The sequence below is a fragment of the Lolium rigidum genome, chromosome 7, assembly GCF_022539505.1.
Source record: "Lolium rigidum isolate FL_2022 chromosome 7, APGP_CSIRO_Lrig_0.1, whole genome shotgun sequence".
Lineage (NCBI taxonomy): Eukaryota > Viridiplantae > Streptophyta > Magnoliopsida > Poales > Poaceae > Lolium > Lolium rigidum.
Window position 1 is genome coordinate 358,234,715 of NC_061514.1, and position 21,016 is coordinate 358,255,730.

General features: G+C 40.9%; 3 long non-coding RNA genes across 4 annotated transcripts in view; all 3 read right to left on the minus strand.

The window, feature by feature from the left end:
* LOC124676434 overlaps nucleotides 1-13,237 on the minus strand; it is a 21,464-nt gene extending 8,227 nt beyond the window's left edge. For both annotated transcript variants that reach the window (XR_006993627.1, XR_006993626.1), the window contains exons 1-4: nucleotides 13,118-13,237; nucleotides 12,840-12,990; nucleotides 12,519-12,596; nucleotides 11,957-12,044 (exon numbers count right to left, since the gene is read on the minus strand). This is a non-coding gene — a long non-coding RNA (uncharacterized LOC124676434). The remainder of the gene's footprint in view (nucleotides 1-11,956; nucleotides 12,045-12,518; nucleotides 12,597-12,839; nucleotides 12,991-13,117) is intronic.
* LOC124676436 lies at nucleotides 5,758-8,457 on the minus strand. Its single transcript, XR_006993629.1, has 5 exons — nucleotides 8,343-8,457; nucleotides 8,051-8,215; nucleotides 7,120-7,210; nucleotides 5,981-6,251; nucleotides 5,758-5,838 (listed from the first exon to the last, which is right to left on the minus strand). It is a non-coding gene; the product is annotated as an uncharacterized LOC124676436 (long non-coding RNA).
* On the minus strand, nucleotides 10,398-11,398 carry LOC124676437. The gene is made up of 3 exons (XR_006993630.1): nucleotides 11,029-11,398; nucleotides 10,650-10,705; nucleotides 10,398-10,536 (listed from the first exon to the last, which is right to left on the minus strand). It is a non-coding gene; the product is annotated as an uncharacterized LOC124676437 (long non-coding RNA).
* Nucleotides 13,238-21,016: the final 7,779 nt, after the last annotated feature.

The window sequence follows — 21,016 nt, forward strand, 5'->3', positions numbered from 1 at the left end:
GCGCCGTCGCCGCCGATCCCATCTCGGGGGATCCTCGGAGATCGCCTCCGGCACCTCCGCCGGAGAGGGGAATCATCTCCCGGAGGACTCTACACCGCCATGGTCGCCTCCGGAGTGATGAGTGAGTAGTCTACCCCTGGACTATGGGTCCATAGCAGTAGCTAGATGGTTGTCTTCTCCCCATTGTGCTATCATTGTCGGATCTTGTGAGCTGCCTATCATGATCAAGATCATCTATATGTAATTCTATATGTTGCGTTTGTTGGGATCCGATGAATAGAGAATACTTGTTATGTTGATTATCAAAGTTATGCTTATGTGTTGTTTATGATCTTGCATGCTCTCCGTTATTAGTAGATGCTCTGGCCAAGTAGATGCTTTTAACTCCAAGAGGGAGTACTTATGCTCGATAGTGGGTTCATGCCTCGCATTGACACCTGGGACGAGTGACGAAAGTTCTAAGGTTGTGTTGTGCTGTTGCCACTAGGGATAAAACATTGATGCTATGTCTAAGGATGTAGTTGTTGATTACATTACGCACCATACTTAATGCAATTGTCTCGTTGCTTTGCAACTTAATACTCGGAGGGGGTTCGGATGATAACCCGAAGGTGGACTTTTTAGGCATAGATGCAGCTTGGATGGCGGTCTATGTACTTTGTCGTAATGCCCAATTAAATCTCACTATACTCATCATGATATGTATGTGCATTGTCATGCCCTCTTTATTTGTCAATTGCCCAACCGTAATTTGTTCACCCAACATGCTCGTTCGTCTTATGGGAGAGACACTCTAGTGAACCGTGGACCCCGGTCCAATTCTCTTTACTGAAATACAATCTACTCGCAATACTTGTTTTACTGTTTTCTCTGCAAACAATCATCTTCCACACAATACGGTTAATCCTTTGTTACAGCAAGCCGTGTGAGATTGACAACCTCACTCGTTTCGTTGGGGCAAAGTAGCTTGGTTGTGTTGTGCAGGTTCCACGTTGGCGCCGGAATCTCCGGTGTTGCGCCGCACTACATCCCGCCGCCATCAACCTTCAACGTGCTTCTTGGCTCCTCCTGGTTCGATAAACCTTGGTTTCTTTCTGAGGGAAAACTTGCTGCTGTGCGCATCATACCTTCCTCTTGGGGTTGCCCAACGAACGTGTGAAATACACGCCATCATACACCCAGATACAAAAGTAAACATTGTAATTTTAGCTTAAAGCAGAATTAAACATGAGACAACATGCATCTAAATAACGCAGATAAACTGGAAAACTTTATCACATAGGAGAGTATACCTGAACTTACATCTAAATGATGTGGAAAACCTTATGCATGTTGATCTATATTCCTCCATGGGGTAGCATTAATCATAGTCGTAAAACACGCAACAGCTATAGCCTTTAGTTTTGAACTTTTGACAGAACATGCCTAGCTTCTCCCTCCCTTCCTTATCAATCAACATACATGTATCACTGAAAGAACATCAGAATTCATTTTTGCTGAAACAAAGTACACAAGTTTAACACATGTTCATCGGTAAATACTCAATTTGATACAACATAAACCATTTGCTGCATGCAGTCCTTTAGATTCTATTTCTTTGGAGGGGAAAAAGTGTTTACCAGTTGTTCTTTCTATAAGACAGAGCATTACAAAGTCAAGAAATTTAAACATTGATAATGTACAAACCACCTATAAAAATATAAGATAACCAGTACCATTTTCTTGTATACTTTACCAAAGACCAGTACCAAAAAACTGTTAGGCTTGCAGTGCTAGCAGATAATTTAAGCCTCTATCATGAAAACCTCATGTAACCCTAAGAACTACAAGAACAAACAGCCTGCAACAACTAATAGAAGTCAGACAAGACATAGCAAATCCTGAGAAAAATAGGAGAGTGATTGCAGATTATTCTCAAGCATAATCTTAATTTTCTCCTTAAACTACCTTTCAAGTATCCCAGAGGTCTGATCTGCTGCTTCTCTCCATGCCTTCATAAGCGGTAATTGCAGCTTGATGAAAGGCATACCAAATCCGAGAAAAATAGCGTGTGAAACTCTTCTAAGAAAGAGGCACTGGAGATCATGAGGGAGTGTATGAAAAAGAGGGGTGGAAGGATGAATACCTGCAAGTAAAGACCACCGCTTCTCGACGCCGGATCTCTCGGGCACCAAAACGAAGAAGGAAGAATGCATATTTTGGTACTCAAGTCACACTTTCGTATTAACACATTTAGGCTACAAATGAAACTTCAAAGTTGCAAAACACGACACAAATTACTGAGTCGGTTTGTAGCATCATATCTCCGGATAGTGGAAGATGTTTTTCCCGAGGCCGTGTATAAAAACTCCAGCAAGAAGAACACCTGCCAAAAAAATGGAATAACAAAGCAACTATGTAAGCGGTAAGTCGAGCCAGAACCTAAAAAGGAATAGAACCAAGACTAAACTTGTACGGTAGCTTTATATTAATTACCTTCATTTCCTAATCAAATACTGTAAATAATTATATGAAGCGGGTAAATACCTCACGGTATCAAATAAGAAATGCTCTCTTTATCTGTAAATAAGTAATACCGATACTTCACATGTTTAATGTATCCAAGCTAACTTTCATAGCTAATGCAAAAACCCAATAGTCAATGGGAGACTCACTTAAACAACGAAAAACATTTATAAACTTCTACACAAAGGGCAACATGTGCATACCACAAGATTCGTAAACAGAAATCTGCTTGGAGACTAACTAATCGATTTCTGGGAAAATACATGTACCTAATTACCTCGATACTAAACAAAATACAGAATTAAACATCGAGAAAGGGAAAAGGGTTGAATCCTACCACTAAAACAGTCGGATCCGAGTAGCTGCCACCAAAGGCTGCAGTCGCCAGCACGACGATGACCTGCAAAACAGATACATGACAAGAAAATAAGCACATACACAGCAAGACAGAAGAAGAGATCCGAAAGAGAGGCAAATGGGAACACAATATATTATAAGAAGGAAAAAAAGAAATAGGAAGATAAATATCCACCAAAACAGCATCCATCGTAACAGCAATGTCTCGAAAGACGAACATGAGGGGATTAGCTATCTAGTTCGAGAATTCTAGTGTCAACATTTTCAGAATAATACATGACACTGAAATGCTCAATTCTACATGAATATTCCTACTCAATTTTATGTATTGTTTAAACAATATTCAAGGCAGTTAGATTTGAGAGAATATTTTGGATGCAGGGGCATTTGGAAACACGAGTAAGCCATTTCCTCTCTTTGGGGTCAAGCCGTCAAGCTTACTTGCTTCCTGACTAAGAAAAAGGTATGCAAATGAATGGTTCTGGAAAGAGAATACAACCATGAATGGTAATGTGTTATCTAAAATATAAAAAAACATGGATAAATCTAACATAATCAAAGTCCCTAAACTTGAAAGAAAAGAATGGCACAAGTGAATACCTCTTTAATCGGCTGTTGGCTGGATTTATCTTAAATGGCAGATCTTTTCTTTTGACCTACAAACTAACCAATCGTAATCAGACACCTAGCTACAATTAAATCGAAACAAGTAAACACGATCATATTGATTCATTTTATGGATGAGATAGAGGGGAGAGGAGAGACACCTCACCGGACGGGCAGGGCCAGCGTGTTTTCGGCGAGGTCGTCGGAGGAGCCCGCTAGGACGGAGTGTGTCGAAATACGCGTCGCGGCAGACCAGCCTCGTGAGGGACGGATTCAAGGGGGGGCGAGCAGCGGCGACGCCCCCCCTATCGATCGTGATTTTGCTTGATAGCGATCAGGAAATCAAGCATTTCGTACGTGAATGAGTAACTTCGCCCCCCCTAATCACGTGAAGCCCAACTGTTTAACTAACTAAGCCCATCTATTTATCTGTGGCTGGCCCAAATCCAGCGCCGTAATTTAGAAGACCAAAGGACGAGAAAGCCTAATTTGCTGCAGATAGATCGTCCTCCTTTACTCCCCCTCTTTACGTATTCGCCCCTGCCGCCTAGGTCTAGCACTCTTGGCCAGTTTCTGCTGCAATTTGCATCTTTCAATTGATTGAAGAACAGTGCGTAGGCGCACGGCCGGCCGGCCGCATGCCCACCATGAGCGCTGGGCAACGAGGCAAGGAAAGGCTAGTTTCCTCCTAGCTCTGATCCCCTTCTGTTTTTACGGCAATTTCTAAATTCTATTATCAATTCAGTCCCCATCTTATCAATTCAGTCCCCATCTCCTACTATAGGATCTAAAAATTTCTATACCTTCAAAACTTGGTAGAACTGTGAAAATTAATTACAAATACCTAAAATTATAACAGACCATTGGATTGTCCACATATGCTTGTAACATTATTAAAAAAATATAATGGGATCAACTCCAACTTTATCAGTCCACATATATATGTCTTCTATGATTTAAATTTTCATCTTTGAAATTTATGCCGCACTCTAACTCTTCCCATAATCCTCTTGTCATGGTGAAATTGTCTATGAGGAGACTGTCTTGCGGGCCGGCGCGTGGGTCTCGTTGTCTCGATGCTTCGATTTCTCGCCCCCCTATCTCCAATTTCTGGCTCCGTCCCTAAGCCTCGTGGAGGACGCCGGGAAGGAGGGTTCCCTTGGATGGATGACGATAGCAGCCATAGCCCTCCATGGCCTGCATCACCGCCGACGCATCCTGGGGGGCGGCTTGGCGGAGTGCAGCGGCAGCTGACCTCGGCCAAGAGCGCGACGCAGGTATGCAAGATTGACAGAGCCGCGCGCGATGTGCGTGCACGCGTGCGCCGACGAACAAGCCTCGCCACTCCGCCGTGAATCATGTGCGACCGACGCCATCTCCATCGTCGCGGGAGCAGCGGACGGAACAGAGGAGCTTGAGATGGTGGTGGTGTGCAAGAAAGGGGATGGGAAAGGGCGCTCGCGAGCGGATTGGGAGGAGGGTTGGCGGCGGGTCGAGGCGGCGGCCGGCGCTGATGCTGTCCGGCGGCTCGAGGCGGCGACCTGGGGAGCGAGGGAGCAGGGCTGGAGGCGGCTCGAGGCGGTGGCCGGCTACGAGAACGGGGCAGAGGCGAGGGCGGGGCGGGGCCGCGAGGCAGCGGCGGGCGACGAGGGCGGGCGCGAGGCGGGGACGCGAGGAGGCTAGGGTTTTTTTTTTGCCCTGGGGGCTCGCTTTTATACCATGCCAGGCTGAAATACCGAAAATACCCCTGCGGGGTGGAGATCCACTGCCCGATGACAATGTGCACCGACAGAGATCCTACTCGCAATGGCCGACGTGCGGGGCTAGCAAAGGTGGGCCCACATGCAGCCGGAGGCGGGTAACAATTTGCCATTGCATGGGGTTAGCTAGTGAGAGGAGTGCCAAAACGAACGGACGAGATGCACCGATGAAAAGATCCGACGGTCCACGTGCTCAAATCATTGTGAGACCCCCTATGGGGGGCATCTATTATACCTTTAGACTAGATTTAAATGTGCGCCTTGGCGCACGAGCCCGTAAAATTCGCAACGATTTACATTTTATATAAAAACAATTTGGAAAATGGTAATAGGTTTCTTTGATTTTACAAAACAAAGTATATAAGATAAAATTAATGCACACAAAATCATGAACATAATAGCAAACCTTTATATACAATAAGGGAAATAGAAGAATATTGTTATAGTAACTAAAGAAACATCAAAAACAACATCTACAAAAGCTGCTTATGGGCGTTGTCGTGGCATGGTTTTTAGAGGCCACAACACGGGAAAAACGTAGATTTAATAGGTACTTGCACCACCAAAACTTAACACCGCTGCAAATGCGCATCACCAAAACTTAACACCACTGCAAATGAAAAGATAATCAACCAATAGTTAAATGTGAGCCAAATATAAGAAACGGTAAGAGAAGAAGATTAGCTCACGTTTGATACAACAGAGTATTGTAATCTTAGCAATTTCTCAATAAAGAGAAGATAATAAATTACCATTCAACTTGTATACCGAGATTGCCTTAAAACCATCATAGCTATTGGGATGCCTTGAAACCATCAATAGCCATTGGGCTAACACGAAATGAATTTATCCAATTGAAGGAAACAATGCATTCACACTAAGAATAGTTTGGGAAACCAACAAGCAAGCACACATTCTAAGTCAAAGGACATGGTATAAAACAGGAAGTCTTCCATTTATATGATCAACAATGTGCAAAGCACTTCCATCAGCTTGGCTAATTGGTTCAAACTTTACCATAACCTGCAAAATTTATGTGGAATGAAGTAAAGAAATTATTCCACAACTTATGCCTTTCAAAATACAAATGTACAGCTAGAGTTTTTGTATTATAAAAATGAATACAGCTGCCTAAGACATAACCAATTCCACGTCTTTTAAATCAAATGCACATACATGTAAAAGAATTTAATTTTCCATGCTACAATACTTCAAATGTCCATGCGGTTGGATTTTGGTGTGGTTCCAAGAACTAAAAATCATGGTGGGATCAAAACATCTTCCATCAAGAATTTAAGCATACAAAAAGAATCCATGGAGAATCTCTCCAAACAGAGAGAAGACCAACAATTGAACGCACAAGCAGGAGCAAATGATTACCATCAGCACATAAATGCAAGCAACATACATATCGACTTGTACTGCTGACTTATTATATTTGAAGTTCATAAATTATCCTAGCAATTTGATATAGGAAAAGAAGAGATGCGGGTATAGGAAAAGAAGAGATGCAAGCTACTGATACCGAGGAATCAGGAAAGCATGCAGATTACGACAAATTAGATTAACATGTATATAAGTGGTGGAGGATCATCTGTTCTAGAAAATACACAACAAATCAAAGAAAATCATCTTCACAGAAGGTCTGAATTAAGATATCCCAAGCTTGAATATGGTGTTCTTGGTTAATGCATGCACTGAAGACAATACCTTACATCTTCACAGAAGGTCTGAATTAAGATATCCCCAGCTTGAATATGGTGTTCTTGGTTAATGCATGCACTGAAGACAATACCTTACCTGGTAAGCAATCAAAGAACCGCGGATACATCAAGGGAAAACATCAGAAATATATGGAAAAACAAAGCAAAGAAAAGGGTCATCCAAGTACCTTTGTTTTCTCAAACAGCCATTGGGCATTGAACTCGTCCCTCTGACCTTGGTCTCATTTCACCGAATAAAGAAGTTGCTGAGAAATTTTGCTGCGAGGGAAATTGCCTTAAACATCCGTAATAAATAATTTATTCTTCAGGAATAAACTCCTCGTAATTATTTCATCAAAATTGAATGCACAAAGTTATTTTTTTTAGAACAAACTCATCTCTCGTTTCTACCGTCGGTAATCTCACCCTTGAATATTGAAGTGGTACATGTCTTCTAGATGTACTCAAGGATTCTTGACATGTATAACGGAATTTTGACATGCTCAATCATCTTGGGAAAAACAATTCCTTGCACGTTTAAGCATGTTTACCTAGCACATATCACTGCATACTTCCTCGCTAACATATATACAACAGATTCCCTTCTTTCCTAGTTGTCCTAATAAAAATCTGAGTCTACAGTATTGTTCATGATCTAAACTGTGTCACTACTCATATACACTATGTTACTACCACAATTTATTCATCTCCTCTGACAATAAAGTTTAAAATTTTATTTAGTTCATCACCTTTCTTTTAAAGGCTCACATGAACATGACAATACCTATGGCCATAATATGGTGACTCGTAAAACTAAAATTGTTTGTTCATATGCCCAAAATATGAGAAGAGCAGGAACGAACCGACCACGGAGGCCGAATGGGAGCAGGAAAAATCATCTAGGAATGTGGTGTTTCGGATTGCTATAGGCTAAATAGTGATGCCAAATAACAGTCCCCAAAACCAAAGTCTGCAAGCAAGAAGTAGAAATTTCGGGCAAAAAAACACCATCAACAGACCACCAAATTACAAACCAAGCACACCCCAAACAATTAACACTCATATTTAATAGATTTCAGATCAAAACTAATGACCCGGCAAATCCTCAACAACACTTACCTTGGCCAAGCAGATGTTCCAGCCGGTACATGTGGAATAAAAATTCTCAGAGCTTGATCGAATATGGCAGGATTAATTACATTTGTAGAGATAATAGCAACTTTCTCATCTTTCTCGTCAAACACGTCAACTGAGAGATGAGCTCAACAAATGCGGGTGGCCAACCTAAAACGAAAGCAGTATTCACTGAACAACTAATGCTAGTATGTCACTGATTTACATATATTATTCAAAAATTTAACACCTAGACATAACAGCTATTTATGAATTATACAGAACAGGTCCCACATACCTTCATAATATGACAGATTCTAGACCCGATGTCATACTTTCTCAAAGCGAGAATATTTGTGTTCCCTAGTTCCTAGCTTTCCGAGAGTAAAGATTTGCGGAAAACCTTCACTCAATTTTCCTAGCATAATTATTCAGATTATGACCCCGGAGAATTCATATACATGGATGCTAATCCCGGCAGCAGAACTCGACTCAAATAGCAACATGAATAAGAAATTTAAACATGACATGTATCCGCATATTTTCTAACTCAGTGCACTCCCAAGATTTTAGGACAGATAAATAGTATTTAGATCGAAACAAAGGTGATATGAGATTTCATCGAGATACTACTCGGATATTCTAGTTGAGAGTCCGATATTTACAATACCGATACAAACAACATGTAAATACGGTTGATCAAATGCGACTATTTTCTCGAGTTCATTATATCTAAGACAATTCCGGGATATGACGGTAGCATGGCATAGCGCGTATTGAAACAAAATGGTTAAATATGTTGTTCTAGGAAAGGGAGTGGCTCTTTCCATCCAAAAAAGGGAGTGTCTCTTCTATGTAAGGACGGCTCAGTAATCTCTGGTGCTCAAAATCTAAATCTGTATTGTCAAGTAAGACCTGAAGTACTGAAAATAGGGAGTAGGCAGCGATAAACAAAAGTAGTATTGGTGCTCAGGAACAATATCTGTTGCAAATCCCCAACAATGAAATCTTATATTTTCTCATGTAATAAAATTTCACAACAAGCATTGGTAGCGTCTCCAAACAAATAGTGCATCCAACAATCTGGAAGATTAAGTATGTTGGATACGTTATCCTACATATTATCGGCACCAAATGCACCACAACACTTAAACTAATTACATTAAGGAAGCATTTGACAGAGTGGCATAGCTTGTACTTTCGACTCGTGGTTTGAGGAGGTTGTAAGCAACAACACTTAAACTAATTACGATGAAGGAGACATTTGAGGGGTAGCATATCTACTTTCCGGCCATGGTTGCCGGAGGCTATCATCACATTTCGATGTGCTCCTACCGGTAGGGATGGCAAAGCATGGGGCGAAGGCAAGGAAGCCATACCAGACTGGACGATGGAAGCACTGATTGTCAACCAAACGATCAAATAAGCTCGGAACAAAATATGAAAGCAACCTTGTGTTAACTGTCGAAGTCGTAGTAGATGGGGCAGGGGAGGGTTTGGATCATCAACAATATTAGGTACCTTCACAAACACAATGAGCTCCACCAACAATCCTAACAAAAAACAATTAAGCAACAATTTAGGTAGTGCACGGAAATAGCTATACTTGGTGAATAGACAACAAAAGAAATCTAAGGGCATGAAAGCAACAACAAAGCAAGAGGTAAGATCAAATGAATCAAATGCATTGATGCCTTTTCCATAAAAGCAACAATGAAGCAAGACAAATATTTGGTTCTACATTGACATAGGACCGAATTAAACAACCATAAGCATAGCAAGCTAGCAGTACACTCTTATTTACAAGTTGTATAAAACAAGCAGTTAGCAACTTCAGATATAAAGAGAACCACTGAGGATGGACTGGAAACTTAATTCTGATGTTTCTTTGAACCTTATTAGTGCCTTTTCGACATGTACTGGAACATGGCTTTACTCAAACATTTGGGCAATGAGGTTGCTTCATCAAGATAGAAAGAGGGGAACTAAATATTTACAGAGGCATGTTCGGTAACTAATTGGAACCAAAACGTCAACCATGATATAGCAGGGATTTCAGTAATTAAAACGAAAAGTAGAAAACCTAGGATCTTGAGAGAAAATCGAGAGAACCCGAAAGGAGGGAACTCGAACGATCCGAGCCATCTAGTGATCATTTTCTCTCGCAATCAAAAAAATGCTACCGATAAGCTTAATTATGCAACCGGATGCATCAAGCAAAGACCGCGAAATACTAAGCACTTCATGAACATAAATGAACACATAGTTCAATCACTTGAGAAATTAACCGAACAAAATATGGCTCATTTGGTTACCCTTTACTTTGCCAAACACGTATATCTACCTAACTCACCTTCCACATGTCTCTAACAGAATAAGCAATTGAACCATCAAGGCCTACATCTGGCAATATCATCGTGATATTAACGGTCTCTGAGTAACCATTTCATACAGTACAACAAACCGATTGCCAGAGAAGGGTCTAGTCAGACCTCGCAAACATTTGACATATTATGAATTTTGCATAGGGATGCGCTCATGCATGGAACAACTTGAACCAGTGCATTATAGTATATAGTCATTTCATTTGGAGCAGCTAAATCACCTCACGACATCCACCTTTTTCTTGACTCAATATTCTTCCTTGAAGTCCTAGAGAATCTGTAGAAAATGAAACATACTAAATTTAACGGATGGCATAACTACAACAGGTACATATACAAATGGTTCTACCGCGTGAATAGAACAATATGACGAAATCTTAAGCGAAGCGACACGATCAGCTACTCTGAAAGCAGTTGTTGACACCACCGAAAAAATAGATGTGCACATGATGTTAGTTCAGGACAATATAACGTCCCCAAGAGGTATACAGAAATGGTGACTGACCAGCTCAATGCTCACGAGTCAATAAAATAGAAACATTAACAGAAACTCTTCAGATCCATCAAGTGGTTCAAACAAACTCATAGCAAGCTACCTACATTAGTTTGTGCAAAGTGATTTCAGAAGGCCAATTAAATATGACAACGATGCATGGAAGTATTGCGCCACCAAGGAAGGTCAGTTTTGATGCCATTCATAAACTTCGAGAGAATGGAATGGTAACAATAGAATCCATTGGTTTGCTTGAAATACTTCTTTGTTTCTCACTATTTCCATTGTTTCTGAAGTCTGACATCATAATCAATTAAGAGAGGTGCCTGAAACGTGAACAGGAAGGGCATTTGCTAGTCAGCACAACATGATAATATCAGACAATGCGCATCCCCCAATCAGTTTGTGTATTACCTGATATAGTATGTAATGTGTACATGTATGAAAAATATGAAAATAAAACAACATAACATTTGAATCAAGAGAGCATCCATCCCTTCTTTGTTCTCCCGGCTCATTATGTCAAAAAAGGCCATAGCCAGCTAAAATTAGGATTTGAGCTGTCAAAAAATTCCTTATTTTTTTATTGAAATCCTGTTGTTCAAATTCTAGGCTCACCACTGACTTTCTTTATTGCCAAATTGGAAGTAATCAGACTCAGTTGCTAATTATATAGGGGAATCGGAATCCTTATGAAGCACAAAACTTGTTCTTTTATGCACTTGCTACTTTCTGATACTGAAAAGTATTGTCAAGCATATATGTCTCAAGTCAAGTAATTGGTCTTTGATCAAATGTACGATGTGTAAAATTATGCTGAAGATCTCACAACATACTGGTTCCTCTCTTAATTTCATACTCTATAACAAAGCAAAATAAACAGAAAGGGCGCTTGCTATACTTATTGGACGCGTTTTCGATTCTATATTTAGGTAATAAACAAAAGAGGCAACCAGCAGATCAATTATATGTGCAATCTAGGTACAAAATAGGAAGTATATAACTGATTAGCTAAAATTCCAAGGAATAAAATACCTAATTATATGTCCACTATAACCTCTGCATCATAAATAATTTTTATCTTCATCTACTCTGTACATTGCTGACTATAATCCTAGAGGAGCTGAAATGTAACATGAATTAGAAACATGAGGGGCTAGAGAATGACCCCAACCACACCCAGAGAAATCATTTCACGGGGACAAAAGCGAGTGCATCGCGAAAGAAATATCATAGGTAAAGAAGAAGAAAATCAAGGAAGTGAGATACAATAAAGCATATTCTTGCTGGCTTGCAGCTTATTTTGAGTCACAGCTGGAGATAGATAAATGTATGCTTTGAAATCATGTTTACACAAAAGTAACAGAGAAAAGTTTTGTTTATCAGGATGGTCCATTCCAAAATCTATAAGCATAATACACTTTGAAAGTGACCCCATTTGCCCTCATACATCTGTAGTAATGCCTCAACTAAGGCTGTAAACCATCCAAATCAAACATAATAGTGGGCTCACTCAATATCTTATTCTCAGCTCATGACCCGTCGTAGGAACACAGAGAAAGCAAAAATAAATGGGCAAGATAAATACATACTGTACCTTCTAGCCTCAGAAAGTCTCTGCTACACAAATCCACAAATCAGACACTTAAACAACTTGAACTTTCTTTTCTAACACCTGCAATTGAACAGATAACATATATATATATCACCACGACCTAAGACGATATATATGTAGCTCGCATCTATCACAAAATAAATCCATTTTTCTACTGAGGGAAAATATATCAATTTAGATATATTCTCCAGGTGATCAATCATGAACACTTCTTTTGAAGATTTACAGTCAAACAAAAAAAATGTACAGTAGATGTTTCTATCTCAGTAAAATGCACCTATTTTAGATCATTCTCAAGTATACCTCGAAAAGAAACATGATCTGAAACATGCCCCATTAAGAAACCGGTTGAGTGATGATTCCAAACTCCCCGCATAATAAACCACTTTTTTGTAAGTGTCAAATGTCCCAAAAATCCACAGCAATACTTGATTGTTTTGTTCATTTATTTCCCCTGAATAGAGCAAGGTAGACAAAAGAATAATTAGTGGCATGTGAAAACCTGAATATACACTATAAGAGAAATTAAAAGAAGCAAATGTAAGAACTTTCTCAAAATGGTTAAACTTTAATACACTTACAAATACAGGGGAATATTTTCTTCGAGTCTCCAAATGTATCATATACAATTGCTGCCATCAGTACAAAATGATTTTTAGCATGGGGAAATAATCAATCATGTTTTGGTTTGCTTATCTGCATGTTCAGTCTGAATCCCAGCAATGTGAGAAATAAAGAAGGCAATGTAAGAGGGGAGAGACAAGCTCCACTTGCACATGATACAAGAGTACAAGACACGTGGCTAAGAAATTCCACCTACACTGCACTAAATCAAGAATAGTGAGACGAATCAAATAGACCAAACGTACAGAGAAAAATGGAGACTTACCGACGAATCGTGCAGCAGTAGTGCCATCCGTGGCCTACTCACGGCGCGGGTTTTTCAGTAAAGCAGTAGAAATAGCTCAAAACATTTGTCTAACCCTGGCTTAGCAGAGCAAGTAATTTAAGGCATAGATATAACAAAATGATTGGATGTAACAAAATACCACAAGAAGAGAATGGAGCAATAGTCTAGGTGTGAACTGTAAGCCAAACAATATTACTTCAGATATTTCTTACGGGGGTCAAGCATGAACACTTATTTTTTAAGACTTACAAGCAATGCCAAAAGACATAAAGGTTAATACATATTACACTTTACACCAAATAGCAGATGCTCCTAAGATAGCAGATAAACGGGCAAACTCCAAAACTAAATGAAAGGTACGCATTTAAAGAATGCAAGAAATGTTCTGCTTGCTATCATGATTTTTCAATATAGGGAAGGGACATAAAATGATTGGAATTGAACCTGCCAATCCAAGCATACATCCAAACGTCTGATCGACTGATAGTCGTGTATCCCTAGCAGCGATGGAAAACTTAAAAAACCTTCATACTGCACCATATCTCGAGCACCACCATATCTCGAGCACCGAGCCTAAGTTACAGAACACATCAATGAAAATATATATTGGTGTTGAAAAAAAAATCCAAATCTCACTAAACAAAAGCTGAATACCAGAGCTTTGGGACATAGCCTAGCAACAATAAATCATTTATTATCCCGCATTCTACTATAGTTACAAAATTTTGTGAGACGGTAACACAGTATATCTTCAATGGATGTTGCTAGTTCTAGAGTGACAAAAATAGGATGACTTACAACGTCGCAGAACAAGTGATAACATTAGCATGTATAATATTTTTTTCCATTGACTATTATGCCATAGAGCAAATCAACTCTCACTTAATAAAGTTTTCCACAGTAATCATCATTGCAAAATAAGGCCTTTCCTGTCTAAGTTTTACCGTGTCACTGCATGACAGAGTTTCAGCCTTGTCAGCTTCATACTGAAGATATATTGCAGAAATCCACTATCCTGTAAAGAAAATAAAGCCAGATCGTGCCACTCATCGCGAGCGATACTCCTATTTTGGTTGTTCACTACAAATAGATTTCTCGTGCTATATGCAGCAGTATGTCCATATAAATAGGAGAACACGCAACCAATACCCAATGTAACGACAATGAATACACTATAGAGAAATCCAAAGTGACAACCTACAAAAGATATTGTTTCAAAAAGATTTGGATAAAAGCAAGAGGTTCAACAAAGCAAACAAGGTAAATCAATAATGTCACTTCAAACGAACTACAACATTCATATTTTTTCTTTCAATTTCAGTTTAAAATGAGCTTCAAACTATCAGCCAAAGTACAATATGAAAAGCTACATATATAACTACATGATCAGTTTCATAATGTACCACAAAATTTGATATTTGTCGACAAACCCGTCGCTGAACTGCCATATATTTGTAAGTAGTTCACGGAGAGAGAACAACTTATACCTTTTTCATTTACCTCCGACTACCGACACCCATAGGTAAAGAAGAAAGCGGATGCTCGGGGACGAACCACATCCCGATACTCTGAGAATTACTTGAATTACTTGCTACTGAAAGTGTAACATAAACTGAGAAGTTTGACAGTTTGAACAACTTGAAGCTGAAAGTGTCACTTGAACTGAGAAGCTTGGCAGCGTGTATAATGTAAGACAGTGCAATGTGTTGATGGTGCAAAGCAGTGTTCAGAGGCAAAAAAAGAAGCTGAAATGCAGGTCACTATGTGTGAGAATTACTTGTCAGCTGAAAGTATGGCTTAAATTAAGAAGCTCGACAGCATGTATAATGTAAGACAAAGTTATATGCTGATATATATATATTTTGATAATAGAAAATCTACAGGCCATAACCCAAAAGTGTGAACTCGAAGGTCTTCTGTATCTTGCTGAACTGTTAGTGGTATAGAACAAACTCTAGCAAGCAACTTTTGCTCCATACAATCAGGGGATTAGGGAAGCAAATTCATACCTACACGAGAGCACGTAGAGATGCCAGTCCAGCACACACAAGCTCATCTTCACCATCCTCGCTTTCCCCACCACCAAGCTCGCGCGCAGCTGCGCTCCTCCTCTCCCTCTTGTTGGGCACTCGACGGGAAGAACACAGTCCAAGCATCACATTTTGCAGCGAAAAAACCGAGGAGATGCATCCCTTGGTCATCTCCAGTATTTGGGGGCTCCGGTGCAATATTCAATATGAGGCCCTAATATTGATTTTTTGATTAACACAAAATAAATCATTTTGTTCATGTTTTTTCTGTAATATATTCATAATCAATCATCTCCAACATGTCACTCTCAAAAGCTATCTAGTCATATTATTAAGTCTTTCTAACCCGATTTGTAGAGGAAAATGTTTGCAAGTACAGAACAGATTATACACATGCACACAAGAATGAAAATAAAAATAATTTAATGGATGCACTTGTAGATGCAGTATATTCGTAAATGTAGTTAACTATTTATCCAGAAAATATTAGAAACAGTCCATATCAAATAGGGCTGGGTCCGCTTGAAGTTTCGAGTATTATGGCTACGAGTAGGAGACGGGAGTAAATCTGTGTTTGCCTACTACACGGTTAGTAGTACTCCGTAGTACTGATCGCAGCGGAGATGCACCTTGGTGCGCTAGCCGCTTTTGCTTGGTGTTTTCCTGCAGCCTGGGCGCCTCCGCTCCCGCGACCCAGCAAAGGTTAGAACGCCTGATCCATAACGAGGCGACCAAAGAAGATACGAAAGGAGACGAGGCGACCGGGGTCGAAACATGGCTGCTGCACTGACCTGAAAATAAAGACTAAGGTGGAACGCAACAGAGAAGCGAAGCGCTGGGAGGATGGTGAGGCGACGGACATGCTCCGCTTGCCAAGCGCCGCATCACGGGGCTCGATCTTGGCGGCGGGGAGGGAGAGGGAGAGCCTAAAGGAGAAGGGGCGGACCAGGATGGCCGACGTTGTTGACAAGGATGGAGGAGGCATGGCTCGACGGGGACGAGGACATCGGCAACGTGGAGGCTGAGGCTCGGGGAGAGGATTGACCCTTAGTGGTGGAGGCTGGGTTGGAGATGGGGATGGGAGGAGGAGAAGGGCGGGCGGCCGGGAGAGTGGAGCGCCGCCGCCGCCAGACGCGGAAGGAGAGGCATGCGAGGGGATTGGGGAGGAGAAGGACGCGACGGGATTGGATGGGCAGCGAAAGGCGGCTAGGGTTTCACCGTTGTTGGGTTGGGCTGTGTTTTTTATATGAGAGGCAGTGAAAAAATGGACGGACCTGATTCCCTGCGAGGAACCATCCGACGGCCACAATCTCAAATAGGATGACTTACAACGTCGCAGAACAAGTGATAACATTAGCATGTATAATATTTTTTTCCATTGACTATTATGCCATAGAGCAAATCAACTCTCACTTAATAAAGTTTTCCACAGTAATCATCATTGCAAAATAAGGCCTTTCCTGTCTAAGTTTTACCGTGTCACTGCATGACGAGTTTCAGCCTTGTCGGCTTCATGCCGAAGATATATTGCAGAAATCCACTATCCCGTAAAGAAAATAAAGCCGGATCGTGCCACTCATCGCGAGCGATACTCCTATTTTGGTTGTTCACTACAAATAGATTTCTCGTGCTATATGCAGCAGTATGTCCATATAAATAGGAGAACACGCAACCAATACCCAATGTAACGACAATGAATACACTATAGAGAAATCAAAGTGACAACCTACAAAAGATATTGTTTCAAAAAGATTTGGATAAAAGCAAGAGGTTCCAGCAAAGCAAACAGGTAAATCAATAATATCACTTCAAACGAACTACAACATTCATATTTTTTCTTTCAATTTCAGTTTAAAATGAGCTTCAAACTATCAGCCAAAGTACAATATGAAAAGCTACATATATAACTACATGATCAGTTTCATAATGTACCACAAAATTTGATATTTGTCGACAAACCCGTCGCTGAACTGCCATATATTTGTAAGTAGTTCACGGAGAGAGAACAACTTATACCTTTTTCATTTACCTCTGACTACCGACACCCATAGGTAAAGAAGAAAGCAGATGCTCAGGGACGAACCACATCCTGATACTCGAGAATTACTTGAATTACTTGCTACTGAAAGTGTAACATAAGCCGAGAAGTTTGACAGTTTGAACAACTTGAAGCTGAAAGTGTCACTTGAACTGAGAAGCTTGGCAGCGTGTATAATGTAAGACAGTGCAATGTGTTGATGGTGCAAAGCAGTGTTCAGAGGCAAAAAAAGAAGCTGAAATGCAGGTCACTATGTGTGAGAATTACTTGCTGCTGAAAGTATGGCTTAAATTAAGAAGCTCGACAGCATGTATAATGTAAGACAAAGTTATATGCTGATATATATATATTTTGATAATAGAAAATCTACGAGGCCATAACCCAAAAGTGTGAACTCGAAGGTCTTCCGTATCTTGCTGAACTCGTTAGTGGTATAGAACAAACTCTAGCAAGCAACTTTTGCTCCATACAATCAGGGGATTAGGGAAGCAAATTCATACCTACACGAGAGCACGTAGAGATGCCAGTCCAGCACACACAAGCTCATCTTCACCATCCTGCTTTCCCCACCACCAAGCTCGCGCGCAGCTGCGCTCCTCCTCTCCCTCTTGTTGGGCACTCGACGGGAAGAACACAGTCCAAGCATCACATTTTGCAGCGAAAAAACCGAGGAGATGCATCCCTTGGTCATCTCCAGTATTTGGGGGCTCCGATGCAATATTCAATATGAGGCCCTAATATTGATTTTTTGATTAACACAAAATAAATCATTTTGTTCATGTTTTTTCTGTAATATATTCATAATCAATCATCTCCAACATGTCACTCTCAAAAGCTATCTAGTCATATTATTAAGTCTTTCTAACCCGATTTGTAGAGGAAAATGTTTGCAAGTACAGAACAGATTATACACATGCACACAAGAATGAAAATAAAAATAATTTAATGGATGCACTTGTAGATGCGAGTATATTCGTAAATGTAGTTAACTATTTATCCGGAAAAGATTAGAAACAGTCCATATCAAATAGGGCTGGGTCCGCTTGAAGTTTGGAGTATTATGGCTACGAGTAGGAGACGGGAGTAAATCTGTGTTTGCCTACTCCACGGTTAGTAGTACTCCGTAGTACCGATCGCAGCGGAGATGCACCTTGGTGCGCTAGCCGCTTTTGCTTGGTGTTTTCCCTGCAGCCTGGGCGCCTCCGCTCCCGCGACCCAGCAGAAGGTTAGAACGCCCGATCCATAACGAGGCGACCAAAGAAGATACGAAAGGAGACGAGGCGACCGGGGTCGAAACATGGCCGCTGCACCGACCTGAAAATAAAGACTAAGGTGGAACGCAACAGAGAAGCGAAGCGCTGGGAGGATGGTGAGGCGACGGACATGCTCCGCTTGCCAAGCGCTGTATCACAGGGCTCGATCTTGGCGGCGGGGAGGGAGAGGGAGAGCCTAAAGGAGAAGGGGCGGACCAGGATGGCCGACGTTGTTGACAAGGATGGAGGAGGCATGGCTCGACGGGGACGAGGACATCGGCAACGTGGAGGCTGAGGCTCGGGGAGAGGATTGACCCTTAGTGGTGGAGGCCGGGTTGGAGATGGGGATGGGAGGAGGAGAAGGGCGGGCGGCCGGGAGAGTGGAGCGCCGCCGCCGCCAGACGCGGAAGGAGAGGCATGCGAGGGGATTGGGGAGGAGAAGGACGCGACGGGATTGGATGGGCAGCGAAAGGCGGCTAGGGTTTCACCGTTGTTGGGTTGGGCTGTGTTTTTTATATGAGAGGCGGTGAAAAATGGACGGACCTGATTCCTCGCGAGGAACCATCCGACGGCCACAATCTCAAATAGGATGATTTACAACGTCGCAGAACAAGTGATAACATTAGCATGTATAATATTTTTTTCCATTGACTATTATGCCATAGAGCAAATCAACTCTCACTTAATAAAGTTTTCCACAAGTAATCATCATTGCAAAATAAGGCCTTTCCTGTCTAAGTTTTACCGTGTCACCGCATGACAGAGTTTCAGCCTTGTCGGCTTCATACCGAAGATATATTGCAGAAATCCACTATCCTGTAAAGAAAATAAAGCCGGATCGTGCCACTCATCGCGAGCGATACTCCTATTTTGGTTGTTCACTACAAATAGATTTCTCGTGCTATATGCAGCAGTATGTCCATATAAATAGGAGAACACGCAACCAATACCCAATGTAACGACAATGAATACACTATAGAGAAATCCAAAGTGACAACCTACAAAAGATATTGTTTCAAAAAGATTTGGATAAAAGCAAGAGGTTCCAGCAAAGCAAACAGGTATATCAATAATGTCACTTCAAATGAACTACAACATTCATATTTTTTCTTTCAATTTCAGTTTAAAATGAGCTTCAAACTATCAGCCAAAGTACAATATGAAAAGCTACATATATAACTACATGATCAGTTTCATAATGTACCACAAAATTTGATATTTGTCGACAAACCCGTCGCTGAACTGCCATATATTTGTAAGTAGTTCACGGAGAGAGAACAACTTATACCTTTTTCATTTACCTCTCGACTACCGACACCCATAGGTAAAGAAGAAAGCAGATGCTCGGGGACGAACCACATCCCGATACTCCGAGAATTACTTGAATTACTTGCTACCGAAAGTGTAACATAAACCGAGAAGTTTGACGGTTTGAACAACTTGAAGCTGAAAGTGTCACTTGAACTGAGAAGCTTGGCAGCGTGTATAATGTAAGACAGTGCAATGTGTTGATGGTGCAAAGCAGTGTTCAGAGGCAAAAAAAGAAGCTGAAATGCAGGTCACTATGTGTGAGAATTACTTGCTGCTGAAAGTATGGCTTAAATTAAGAAGCTCGACAGCATGTATAATGTAAGACAAAGTTATATGCTGATATATATATATTTTGATAATAGAAAATCTACAGGCCATAACCCAAAAGTGTGAACTCGAAGGTCTTCTGTATCTTGCTGAACTGTTAGTGGTATAGAACAAACTCTAGCAAGCAACTTTTGCTCCATACAATCAGGGGATTAGGGAAGCAAATGTATACCTACACGAGAGCACGTAGAGATGCCAGTCCAGCACACACAAGCTCATCTTCACCATCCTGCTTTCCCCACCACCAAGCTCGCGCGCAGCTGCGCTCCTCCTCTCCCTCTTGTTGGGCACTCGACGGGAAGAACACAGTCCAAGCATCACATTTTGCAGCGAAAAAACCGAGGAGATGCATCCCTTGGTCATCTCCAGTATTTGGGGGCTCCGGTGCAATATTCAATATGAGGCCCTAATATTGATTTTTTGATTAACACAAAATAAATCATTTTGTTCATGTTTTTTCTGTAATATATTCATAATCAATCATCTCCAACATGTCACTCTCAAAAGCTATCTAGTCATATTATTAAGTCTTTCTAACCCGATTTGTAGAGGAAAATGTTTGCAAGTACAGAACAGATTATACACATGCACACAAGAATGAAAATAAAAAT